At 51.5% G+C, this 12235-nt stretch overlaps 1 long non-coding RNA gene across 1 annotated transcript in view; it reads right to left on the minus strand.

Moving 5' to 3' along the window:
• The window catches only part of LOC131508973 (uncharacterized), a 134185-nt gene extending 129867 nt beyond the window's left edge, over positions 1-4318 (minus strand). Inside the window, exon 1 of the long non-coding RNA XR_009260239.1 lies at positions 4183-4318. This is a non-coding gene — a long non-coding RNA (uncharacterized LOC131508973). The remainder of the gene's footprint in view (positions 1-4182) is intronic.
• Positions 4319-12235: the final 7917 nt, after the last annotated feature.

Consider the following 12235-nt stretch of genomic DNA (forward strand, 5'->3'; position numbering starts at 1 on the left):
GGGGCAGACAGAGAGGGAGACACAGAATCGGAAACAGGCTCCAGGCTCTGAGCCATCAGCCCAGAGCCAGACGCGGGGCTCGAACTCACGGACCGCGAGATCGTGACCTGGCTGAAGTCGGACGCCCAACCAACTGCGCCACCCAGGCGCCCCTCAAAAATAAATATTTTTAAGAAATTTTTAAAAAAGAATTTTTCTTTCTCAGTGTTACAAACATAAGGTGCATCTTACAACAGACAGCATCTTCAAGCCCATCACATACGCCTCACACAACTGTTAGGAGGATCAAAGGAACTGGTATTTATATTAACCACTGAGAATGGTGCCTGGCAAATGGTGATTCCAATATACACGCTATCAAATAAACAACCTGATTTGTGTCTTAGAAACGTTCCTAGCAGGGCTGTGCATTAAAGGAGGGAAGTGAAGTCACGGGCCAGGAGAGCCCTGAAGAGGACTGGGACAGAGACGGTGAGAGCCCGTGTCAACGGTGGCCGTGTGGACAGACAAGTGCCAGGTGGGCTGGAAAACGTTTCGGAGGTAAGCCCTCAAATATCTGATACCCCATGTGTGCGTATGAGGAAAAGGGAGGACGTGGAAACACCACCAGAAGTTTCTAGCTGGGGCCACAGAGCAGTGCTTTCACGTGAGATGGGAAATGCAGAGGAGCAGGTGGGGGGGGGGGAAAGAGTGACATGGGTAGGTCATGTTGAACGGGGATGGCTGTGGGACATCCAAGCGAAGTACCTGGCAAGAAGCTGGCAATTAGGGTCTAGTGCTCAACAGACACACCCAGGACTGTAAAAAGAAAGTAGGGGAGGGAAGAAGGCAGGGAAGGAAGGAGGGGAGCTGAATGGATTCCTGCCACCACACAGCTTATGTCACCTGCGCAGCACCCACCCCCCGGTTCTCCTTAACACTTGAGGTATTCGTTTATTTGTCAGGCTCCCCACTCAAGAGCGAGCTGAGGGCAGGGATCAGGTCTCCCCTGTACGTGTAACTCAGTGCTTAGCCCAGAACGCAGCACACGCTAGCCATTCCATGAAGGTCTGTGGGTGCCACCCCCATCAAGGGTAGAAGCCCTGACGCCCCGTCCTCTGGTTCCCTTGTTCTTCACTCTGCTCCCTCAATCTGTGCTTGCCAACTGCAAACCGAAACTGATCTGAGCAGGGAAGAGGCACTGATGCTCACCAGGCGAGTAGGGAAGAGAGGGACAAGAGAGGTGACAAACAAGACAAGACAGGTGAACACAGAGGATGACAGAGAGAAATAAGGACATTCCAAGGTTGGCCATGAAGGCCTGCTTGCTGTCTCCTGCTGTGGCCTCAGTGTCCCCCATGAGGAAACCCCACCCTCTCAGCCTTCCAGTTCAAGTAGTGTCTGAAGCGGGGGTTGAAAGAGGCCTGACCCCAGGAGCTTAGTGGCGGGGCCATCGGCCTCTCTATGGCAGGGTGGCCACGAGCCAAACCCCTCACCTCCCTGGGTGGGTCTCGGTTTCCTCTTCTGTGCCCCAAGGAGGTGGATGGATGTGGATGCCTGTTCCACCTCTACTCACAGCCCCTCCCCTGCCTCCCACCAGCATGCAGGGAGAGCGGCTGCACCATGCAAATTTACCTTCGTGGTGCTTTGCTAGCACTTTTCATGGTCAGTGTGGTTCAGGTCTTGTCATCCTCTCCCACTCCCCTCTGTCTTTGCTACTTCTGTATCCAGCACCCTCCTCTAGACTCTGGTCTGCATCACCTGGTGGGCTTATCACTGGGGGCAACCCTCCGAGAGTCTTTCAGATGGCCCCAGGGCACCCCACATCCTACAACCCGAGGACCTGGCTTCAGCCCCACATACGCTCCTGCGATCACAGGACTGTTCTGGGCGAGTCACTGTCCAGTTCAAGGAGAGTCTGAAAGGGAAGTTTGGGACCACCTCCCAGTACACACCCTCAGCCACAACGGGCTTTCTGACGAGCCCCCACTCATAGGGGACAGTCCAGTCCTACCCCGCCTGCTCCCAGGGCCCAGGTTGAGAAAATGGACAGGAAAAGGGGCAGCCCACAGCTGTCCTGGTGTGAGCAGGCCCTGATAAAAGGCAGCAGGGGCAGCCCCGCACTGGGAGACAAAGGAAAACAGACCCGGGATGAGATGAGGAAAGTGCCGGCCCACCCTGCTCCACACCACCGCACTTTCCAGATGCCCCAGAATGAATCCAGGCTCTATTTTTGGCCACTGCCCACCGGCTTCCCTGCCCCAGGCTCATCACTGAAATGCTGGGCCTGCCCAGCCTGAGGGTTATCACAGGGACGCTCCACCCACCCCTGGAACTGGGGGACTTTCTAAAACCCCATGACACATGCCACTGCCCCTTTTGCTCTCTCCTTGCCCCAGATGGCTGGCAGTGCATAAAGTCACTTTACTTCATCATGGCTCAAATTGGGGAGCTGGGACACTGAGCAGGGAAGGGGATGCCCGGAGGTCCCTGGGAGCCCACAGAGTCTGCGGGCTGCAAAACAGCAGCCGTGATGGTCCCCTGAGACCAGAGGGCTTTCCAAGGAGACCCTGGAACAGAACAAGAGTTGGGATGGGCAGGGAGAGGCATACTCACAGGAGGAAGGAATAAGTTCCCCAGAGAGGTCCAGAAGCCAAGCATTGTAACATGAAGTTTTGCAGGGAGAAGGAGGGAGCGGTATGAGTGGGGGATCTGAGGAATGAAAACCCCAAAAGGCCCCGAGGTGTATGCAAGAAGAGGTCCTTGGAGGGCAAAGGTTGGCAATCCAGCCCAAGCACCACTTTTTCAGAGGGGAAAAGACCCAGAAGAAATAAAAGAAAAACAGTACAGGTCTTGGAAATGGGTTTTCCTAGGTGAGTAGGGGCAGAGGGGGTGGGCAACGTGAGGGTTTCGCTCAGGAAGGTAAATACTGGGGAAAGTCAGTTTCTTGATGCACTTTATGTCCTGATGCTTAGTTTATCCAGTTGTCAAAACAGCTGCTTCACCAGGCAAGATGGACAGTAAGATGAGTGGTCTGACAAGGTGCATGCTCTTGGAGGGCAGGGAACATCTTTGGTTCACCCTGCACTGATGGGTTTTTAGATATTTTAAGTTATAGATGTAAAAACCCATCAGAACAGCTGTCAGCCAGCACGCCACACCCACAGCTACCAGCTGGGTTTGTATCCCAAGCCATGCTCAGCCCCAGGAAATATTTGTTGCTTTGAACTGACTTGAGGTCGAAAGAAAGTATCAGTCAGTTTAGTTAAGTAGTAGGTTCAACTTGGGGACTGAAGGGACTTTCTTCTCCCTGAATTATGGTCCTAATCAGGGCTCTAGGCTGCCACACAGAGCTTGGAGCTGTTAGCACATGGAGGGCATGGCCCTGGCTGCCGGCTGTTTCACGTGAGCTGGTCCCCAACCAGGGCCAGCCCAAAGGGAGCAGCTGGGCCCTGCTGTGTTTTCAGAACTCAGGATTGCCTCTGGCATCAGCAAATAGCACCAGAAAGTTCCATCACAGACCAGGGACAAAATAAATAAATAAAAAGAAACCAGTGACAGCTGCCTGCCATCACCATAATTAAAATAAACATGCAGCCCACCACGGCCAGTCAGCCTTCTGCCTCCCTGGCACCCCCCCACACACACAGGCAACAGCCACCTGTGGACGGACGGAGGTCACAGCCCTGGGAGGAAAGGGGCTCCCCAGCTCCAAGTGTGCCCACTTAGGGTCCTGTGCACCCTCTCTCCCTTCAGCCCATCTTCTCCGGTCTTCACGTTCTAGAACCTGCCAAGCTGGGTCTCTACCTCAGGGCTTCCAAATTTGCTGCTCTCAATGGCTGGAAAACATTCCTGCCTCATTTCCTCACTGCTCCACTCAAAAATCACCTCCTTAGAAAGGCCTTCCTTACATGCCCTGTTTAAAATAGCACACGTGCGGCCCTCCAGCATCGAACCCTTGGTTCTATTTTCATTTTCTTCTAAGCACCCACATCTATGTGAATATTATATGTTTATGTTTTGCTAATCTGTTACTGTTCCCACCTCCCCAGCCACCCCTGCCCCAAGCCCCAGCCCTGCACATGTGTGCACCCCAAAGGACAGGGACTGTCTTGCTCACTGTTGTTTCCCAAGATGCCTGATACATACAAGATCCCAAGTACCTGCTACATAGTAACTTTGAATAAATAGGTATTTACTTACTGAATGAATGAAGTGTCATTCCTTCCACGCCAAGATGACCCATCTGACTTACATCAGAATAGCTGCCATTTCCAGTAAAGGGTGAGGTGAGAGAATTCCTATTCACTGATGTCACAAGGCCACCTACCAGATGGCAGCACAGGAATGACCATCATACTAGTCTCCTTGTGCCAGGCCCTCTACCAGGTTCCCTACACGTAATAGATCTTTTCCTCCTTGTAGTCAACCTTACACATGCGGCATTTTCATCCCCATTTAACAAATGATAAAACCAGGGCGCAGAGAAGAAACTTTCAGTTTCCCATCTCACTGAGTTAATCCATGATGGAGCCTGGATTCTTTTTTTTTTCTTTTTCTTTTTTTTGTTTATTTTTTGTGTGTGAGAGACAGAAACAGAGTGTGAGTGGGAGAGGGGCAGAGAGCAAGGGAGACACAGAACCCGAAGCAGGCTCCAGGCTCTGAGCCATCGGCACAGAGCCCGAAATGGGGCTCAAACTCATGAACCATGAGATCATGACCTGAGCTGAATTCAGACAATTAACTGACTGAGCCACCCAGGCACCCCAATATGCTTTTTTTTTAAGTTTATTTACTTATTTTGAGAAAGAAAGAGAAAGTGCGAGTAGGAGAAGGGCAGACACAGAATCTGAAGCAGAATCCAGGGTCTGAGCTGTCAGCACAGAGCCCGGCACGGAACTCAAATTCACTAACCGTGAGATCGTGACCTGAGGCGAAGTCGGATGCTTAACCAACTGAGCCACCCAGGTGCCCCTAGAGAGAGCCTGGACTCTTGAAGCTTTTTCAAGGGACAAAACGAGAGCAACTAGACCATCCCTACAACCCCCTTCCCTCCCCCAGGTACTTTTCCTACCCACTATACCGACAGCACTGATGGAGTTAATGAGGCCTGTCCAGCCTCAACCAAAGCTTCCCAGAAATTCATCAAAGCCTTGAGGGGTAAGGGTGAGGATGAGGGGAGAAGGAAGAAGGGAGAAAGTGGCAGAAGACAGGCTGGGAGGTTAAATGATCTCTCTAAGTATGGCCCACCAGATATCTCAGGGCAGCAAAGGGCTCACTCAGACCCTCCACCCTTTCCCTGAACCTGATAGATAGACATCTCTCAAAGTTATCTCGGCCTCAAAAGGAAACTGTCAGCCCAGCAGCTGGGCTCCCCAGGCCCAGGCTGCCTGGGACAATGGGGCGGGGTTTCCGGCAAGGGACGACAGCAAGACGGGAGGCAGGGCCCCAGGCTGACCTGTGGAAAGCAGAAACTCAGTATACTAGCAAGCAGACCAGCCCACAGGGAGATGTAGGCTCCAGGACCCCCAAGCCGTTGACTCACTATGTCTCAGGGACCTGTCACTTCCCCTAGGGACAGCTTTGTCTCCAAAGGACAGTCACCCACACCCATCCTCACAGGCTGTGAGGAGATAGACAAGGGCAAGGAAGAAGGCAGGCTGGCTCCGAAGGAGCACCCTTTAGGAAAAATGGTTTCTCAGCCTTAGTAAGTTTCCTGTGCTCTGTGCTCCCTGGGCACTTTGTAAATATCATCTCAGTTGAACCTCCGCCACACCCTATGAAGCCAGTTCCTTTCTTGTTCCCACTTTACAGATGAGGAAATAAAGCTCAGAAGGGTCAAATCGCCCCAGTCACTTCAGTGCAGCATTTCTAATTTTAAAGGAAAATGAGCTCAGCCTTGCCACCTTACACCCGTTCTCGTCACCATCGACACAAGCAGGAGCCTGGAGCCATGTGAAATCTTCGCAGGGGATGGGGGTATCTGTTTTGCCTACAGGGACCACCTCTGGCCCGGCCAGGCCACATACAGCATGGACACAACGACAAATGTACAGAGATGTGGGAATTGTGCTGTCCTCTTCCGACCCTGATTACACACCTTCTGCTTTACGCAACGGCCACAGTTTCTGGAGTCTCTGGGCCGGCAGTTCACCACCTGGAGGAGGGCAGGGTGGCGATCCAGAGATCTGAATTGCAGCTCAGTTCTGCTGCTCACCAGCAGCGTAACTCCATGTGTTGGGTGCCGGGAAACCTGCTCACAGAGGAGTGTTCGAAAGGCCCGTGATGAGTGGGAGACCCCCTCCCGGCCACTGTGTATAAAGCACCTGGAGCTGAGTTGAGCTAGTGAAAGCACAGGAAAAAGAAGGACACTTTCCACAGAGTGAGGAAGGACACCGGTGACATCAACACTGGTTCGGCACAGTCCTGCTGGGGATGTCAAGGCAGAACCAGTTCTCCCGAGAGGCCCCATTCTACAGCATGAGCTTACAGAGGACACCCCCACATACCTGAGGCAAGATCCAAGGCTGAAGGCGGGCATAACAAATCATGCCAGGTCCCATCTATCCAAACATGAGTTATACCACCTAGTTCCTTTCCCCCTCAGGTACAATCTCCTCGGCCACACATGTAGCTAATCTGAACCTCATTAACCCCAGAATCCAGGTTATTGACCAAAAAGGCCCAAAAAGCACACAGATCTCTAAGACACTTAACAGCAGCAGGAACAAAATCACTTTCTTGTGAGACAGCACCTGTACAGCACCAGACATCAGTTGTTGATGCTCAAAGTCCAGTTTTGACCAGGGCATCTGACAGCATCCAGACCAAAGATCCAGTTGATTTTTCTAGGTGTAACCCTCGTACCTCAGCAGACCCTTTGAGGTTCCTGTCAACTCTATTTTTGTCCCTGTGTCTGGGAAAACTGACTAAATTTCCTTTTATTTGGAACCAAGCCCAACTCTGAAGTTGGGTGGATGTAGCCACACTTCCGCACCCAAATTTCCGTAGGCTTGAAAACAACACTGGGTGTTGCAGAGAACAGCTGTGCTAACAAGCACAGTTCTTATCTGTCAGAGCCTAGTCTGCCGGGGTGTCCTGGAGAGCTGGGGTAGTGACTGAAGAGTGGCCAGCCACACCCAATTGGGACCAGAGTTACAAAGAAGCTGGTTCATCAGATAAGGAACCTGAGAGAAAACCCTTAGAAAGGACCAGAAGAGTCAGTGCAACATTGTGAAGGCCTCTCCCCGCCACAAAACTGCCTCCAGAACTTCTTCCAGAAAGACCAGCCTGATTACCCTCAGGACACCCGAACTGCCTCCTTCCTCAGCATCTTCAACAGCCATGTCTGAATTGGCACAAGTTGGATACGGTGGGCATCACACCGAGTGTTCCTGTATCTTTGTACACAGGTTCTAGCTTGCTCACCAACATTGTGGTCAACTACAAGTCCCCAGAGGCCGGGCAGGCATCTCTGTACTGGCCCCTTTGTCCACTCCGGGGACTTTCTGCATCTGCCTCAGTGGTCCTCAACCCTGGCCACACATTGGAGGCATCCTGGGAACCTAAAAATCACCCCTGTTTGAGGGCTCACCCCAGAGGTTCTGATTTAAGTGGTGTGGCATGGGACTCAGACCTTGGCCTTTTAATTTATTTATTTTTTAAGACCTTGACATTTTAAAAACATGCAGCCAGCTTGGAGTCAAAGACTGCTCACTCTAAAGGCTGGGAGGTTGAAACAGGTAATCCAGGGAAGAGGAGGCAGAAACCCTTCCTGCAGCCACTGTTAGAGGAAGTAAAGAGAACATCACTGGATGGGAGATGCTGGCTTGGGGAAGGGAACTGACCCCAGATTACAATCTTCCTCCTATTCAAAGAAGAGATATCATTTCTGGACTGGGGAGGGTTTTTTTAATATATTTTTTTAAGTTTATTTATTTATTTTGAGAGAGAGTGATCAGGGAAAGGGCAGAGAGAGGGGGAGAGAGAATCCCAAGCAGGGTCCACACTGCCAGCACAGAGCCCGACGCAGGGCTCAAACCCACAAACCATGAGATCATGCCCTGAGCCGAAATCAAGAGTCAGATGCTTAACCATATGAGCTGCCCAGGTGCCCGTGGGCAGGGCAGACATTAAAGTATTTATTAATGGGTGTGGGACAGGCACTGGTCAGTCAAAACAGGTCACTGGATGCCTGCTGAATGCCAGCCCAGCTTCTGGGGCTTCTGTGCTCATCCTTTAAAGCTCACCTCAACAGTCACTACTCAACAAAATACTCAATAAACATTTCTCTTTTTACATCTCTAGTTCCTCTTTTGAGAGTGTAAAAGTAATGTTTGCTCATGGTAGAAAATGCAAGAAAGCATAAAAAGAAAACCAAAATCATCCACAATCCACCATCCAGAGACAACCACCATGAACACACACACACACACACACACAAACACACACACACAAACACACACACACACACACACACACACGGCACCTCTCTCCCCTCCTGCTCAGAAAGCTCACCTGTCTTCTTCTGCTCCTCTCTGGCATGTGCCTTCCTTGATAGGGAAGGTGTGCCATCTGCAGTCAAAGGAAGAAAGTCCCAATGACCCCAAAGCCTCCCCAGGTCACTTTCTATTACCCAAGGGAGTAAGAAAGGAAATCCTAGTCCCACTTGAAGAGAAAGGGAAAGTGAGTAACCAGGATGGGATGTCACCTCCCAAGGACAGACCGAGTCAATCAGCAAACATTCCTGGAGCGCAAGGAATTTGGGGGATATAAAGATGTGTTACCCTAGTCTCTGTCCTTGAGGACTTCACTATATAATTAAAGAAATTAGACAGACTCCCTCAACCCCAACTACTGAGATTAAATGAACTAGTAACTATAAAGTGCTTAGAATAGTACCTGGAACATAGTAAGTGCTCTCTGTGTGTTTGCTGATAATCTTATTTTTATTACCCAAGACACTTGGCATGTATGTTCCAAGAGAGTGATAAAGATCAAAAGCGCTCTTTGTTTGGAGGAAGGAAAGATTGTTAGGGTTTAGGGGAGGCAGGGATGGGTTCCTGGAACCTGAGAGCAGACAAAGACCCTAGCCCTGAGCTTTGGAAATATCCCCAGAGCATGCAGGAACTTGGGACGGCCATCCACCCAGCTGGGCCCTGCACCCTGCAAAGGAGACTGCACACCCCACAATTAAACTCTTCTCTGCTTTAGGAGTGGTGGGACGAAGGGAGTGCCTGACTGGCTTAGTCGGTAAAACATGTGACTCTTGATCTCGGGGTTGTTGAGTTCAAACCCCACACTGGGTATAGAGATTACTAAAACAAAATAAAAATATTTTTTTAAGAGAAAAAAAATTTTTAATTAAAAAAAACAACAACAACAACAAAGGAGTGGTGGGATGAGGCAGGCCAGATGCACCCTGGGCAGGTTTAAGGAGGCACTCAAAGCACAGCTATTTATAGGGCAGCTGCTGACTGAGGCGACTCTGAATCTGTTCGCTGGGTGAAACCTGTAGTCTACAGACTGCAGGGAAATCCCGAGGAGGCCTGAGGGAAGGACCTGGGAAAGGCCCCGTTGCACTGGAGAAGAGAGGGGGTTTTAGAGTCTGAGTAAGGAACAGAAAGGGAAGAAGGGGCTGGCAGCCAGTGCTGAGGAACAAGGATGCAGAGAGGGCCAGGATGTCTACTGGGCAGGGAAGAGTTGCTGGGGGACTGGTGTGTGAAATGCCCTCTTCCTGACCTCCACAAAACGTCCAGGAAAATCCACTCTTCCTCCAGGATTTAGAGGCTAGATTACAGGCTGTAACAAAGTGTCCACTGACCCCAAGACTGGCATGGGTGGGCACAGGGCCCCCCGGGGGTCTTACTGAGGCTCACAAAAGCTGCTCATGATGTTAACTTCAAGCCAACTTGGGCCCCCGGGGATAAACCTGAAAGGACACAGGACCAGCCTCACAGGAAGACCTGGGGGAGGGCAGGGGGGTAAGACCCAACAGCAGAGGGGTGGGGGGCTGTGCAGCAGAAGGTGCACAGGCTGCTTCACACACAAGATGTTTGTGCAAAGGGCTTCAAAAGGAAACACAAAATCCCCTCCATGTATATACATATGATCTGTCTTGTCACTCCACCCACCCGGTGGTGGATCCCGACTTAGTGGTGTAGGAGGCCTTGGCCCCTTTGATCCATCCTTATCTACCCTAGAGCACTGTGAGGCCCAGAACTCCCCAGCTCAGCCCCCTCACCCAGCTGGGCTTGGCCTATAACTCATACACTCTGGCCTGGCTTCAGAGGGGCTGTGGTGGTGAAACTGCAGTCCCGGCTGGTACCAGCCACACTCTGCCTCTCCCCCAGGCCCTGGGGATTAGGGCATGGGGGGCAACTGCATTCCTGCAGACCACCTCACCTCCAATCCCCTGCGTTAGGACCTCTCAGACTTCTGTGGGCCGGGCCCAGGGGCTCTAACAGCATTTCAACTGGAGAAATGAGGAAGTGAGACTGTTTCTCCTCAGGAACCTCAGGCCTTCCTCTGAGACAAGCTCTTTCCAATGGCATCCGTGTGAGTCAACCCCCAGTGCCTGGAGCCAGGAAGCACCCTCCTTAGTGCGTGACAGACTTGCCTCAGCAGCTCCAGTTGAGAAAGAACCAGCCAGCAGCAGTGGGATGGGGTCGCCCACCCACCGCTTCTGCCCCTGAGAAGCCTCTGCCTTCACTGCTCCCTAACAAGGCAGGGTCTCTGCCCCGGATAAGGGCATCCATCCATCTACTACCTATTCAACCACAAGCTCTTTGAGGGCAGAGCTGGACCCTCAGTCCCTATCTCCCAGAGTCTGACATAGGCCTGTGCAGAGAAAGGACATGGGCATTTCCAGGAAGCTTTTTTCTGCTCATGACTTCTTCCTTTTTTTTTTTTTTTTTTTTAATGGGGGGGGGGGGGTGAGTGAGCAAGAGGCAGAGGCAGAGCCCAAAGCGGGGCTTGAGCTCACCCAAAGCAGGGCTCAAACTCCCAAACCATGACATCATGACCTGAGCTGAAGTCGGATGCTTAACCGACTGAACCACCCAGGTGCTCCCATGACATATCTCTTTCATTTGTCCTTGGTGGCACAAGAACCCAGAGCTGATCTGGGAATCAGAACTCCTAGGTCTAACCTGTTCTGCTCTCTGCGTCAGCTGCCCCATGTGTGAACCCCACAGTGGCTGTGGTGGAGGAAGATGGGCTGGGCCCCTCGGCTGGCCAGCACACCCCACACCCGCTGGAGGCTCCCTCCACCACTGCTTTCAGAAGCCTGTGGAGACGTGGCCAACTCCACAGTCAAAGAGCTGTGTCCCTTGAAGTGCTTCCAGTTAACATTTCCTCTCCGGAGGAGATAAACAGCAGGCCTGGTGACATCAGTGTAGCCACCTAGGGCTTAAAGCGGGAGGACTGTTCAGGGGCTCCTCTAAATTCGGGCTTGTGCTTGGTGCTCCTCTATCAGCAACACTATCTCTCACCTTCACAACAGCCTCTAGGGGTGGGGGAGCAGATATTACTGTCGAGATTTTATCCACGAGAAGATGGAGACTGAGAAAACTTATTTGGCTTGCCCAAGATTTCATAGCTACCATGTGAGAGCCAGAATTAAACTTCAAGCTTCTGGCTCTGTTCTGTGAGCTGCATACACTAGGGAAGAAAGGTCCCCCAACACGGGTCTCTTCTCTGGCTCCCCGGGACTCTGAAGGCAGGAGCGAGGGGACAGTTGCTCAATGTGAACCTCAAGGACGGGGATGTTCCCCCATATTCTACACCTCCCTACAATCCGCCATTTGTTCACTCATCAAATATTAAGTACTACCTCGAACCAAGCACAATAGCGCCCCCCCCCCATCCGCAGGGGATATGTTCCAAGACCCCCAGCGGATGCCTGAAACTGCGGGTAATACCGAACCCTATATAAACTATGGTTTTTCCTATACATACCTACCCATAACAAAGTTAAACTTACGAATTAGGTGCAGTAAGAAATCAGCAATAATAATACAAAGAACATGTGTAACAATATACCGTAATAAAAATTAGGCGGATGTTATGTCTCAAAATATCTTACTGTATTCACTCACCCTTCCCGTTCCCGTGATCACGCGAGATAGTAAGGTGCTGGAGGGATGAGAGGAAGTGAGGTGATGACGTCACACTGTGACGTAGAATGAGGCTACCATTGACCTTCGGCAGATTCGTCAGGACGATCTTCTGCTGCCCGAGCGAAGCTGACAACAGG

This window comes from Neofelis nebulosa, chromosome 4 (assembly GCF_028018385.1).
Source record: "Neofelis nebulosa isolate mNeoNeb1 chromosome 4, mNeoNeb1.pri, whole genome shotgun sequence".
Taxonomy (NCBI): domain Eukaryota; kingdom Metazoa; phylum Chordata; class Mammalia; order Carnivora; family Felidae; genus Neofelis; species Neofelis nebulosa.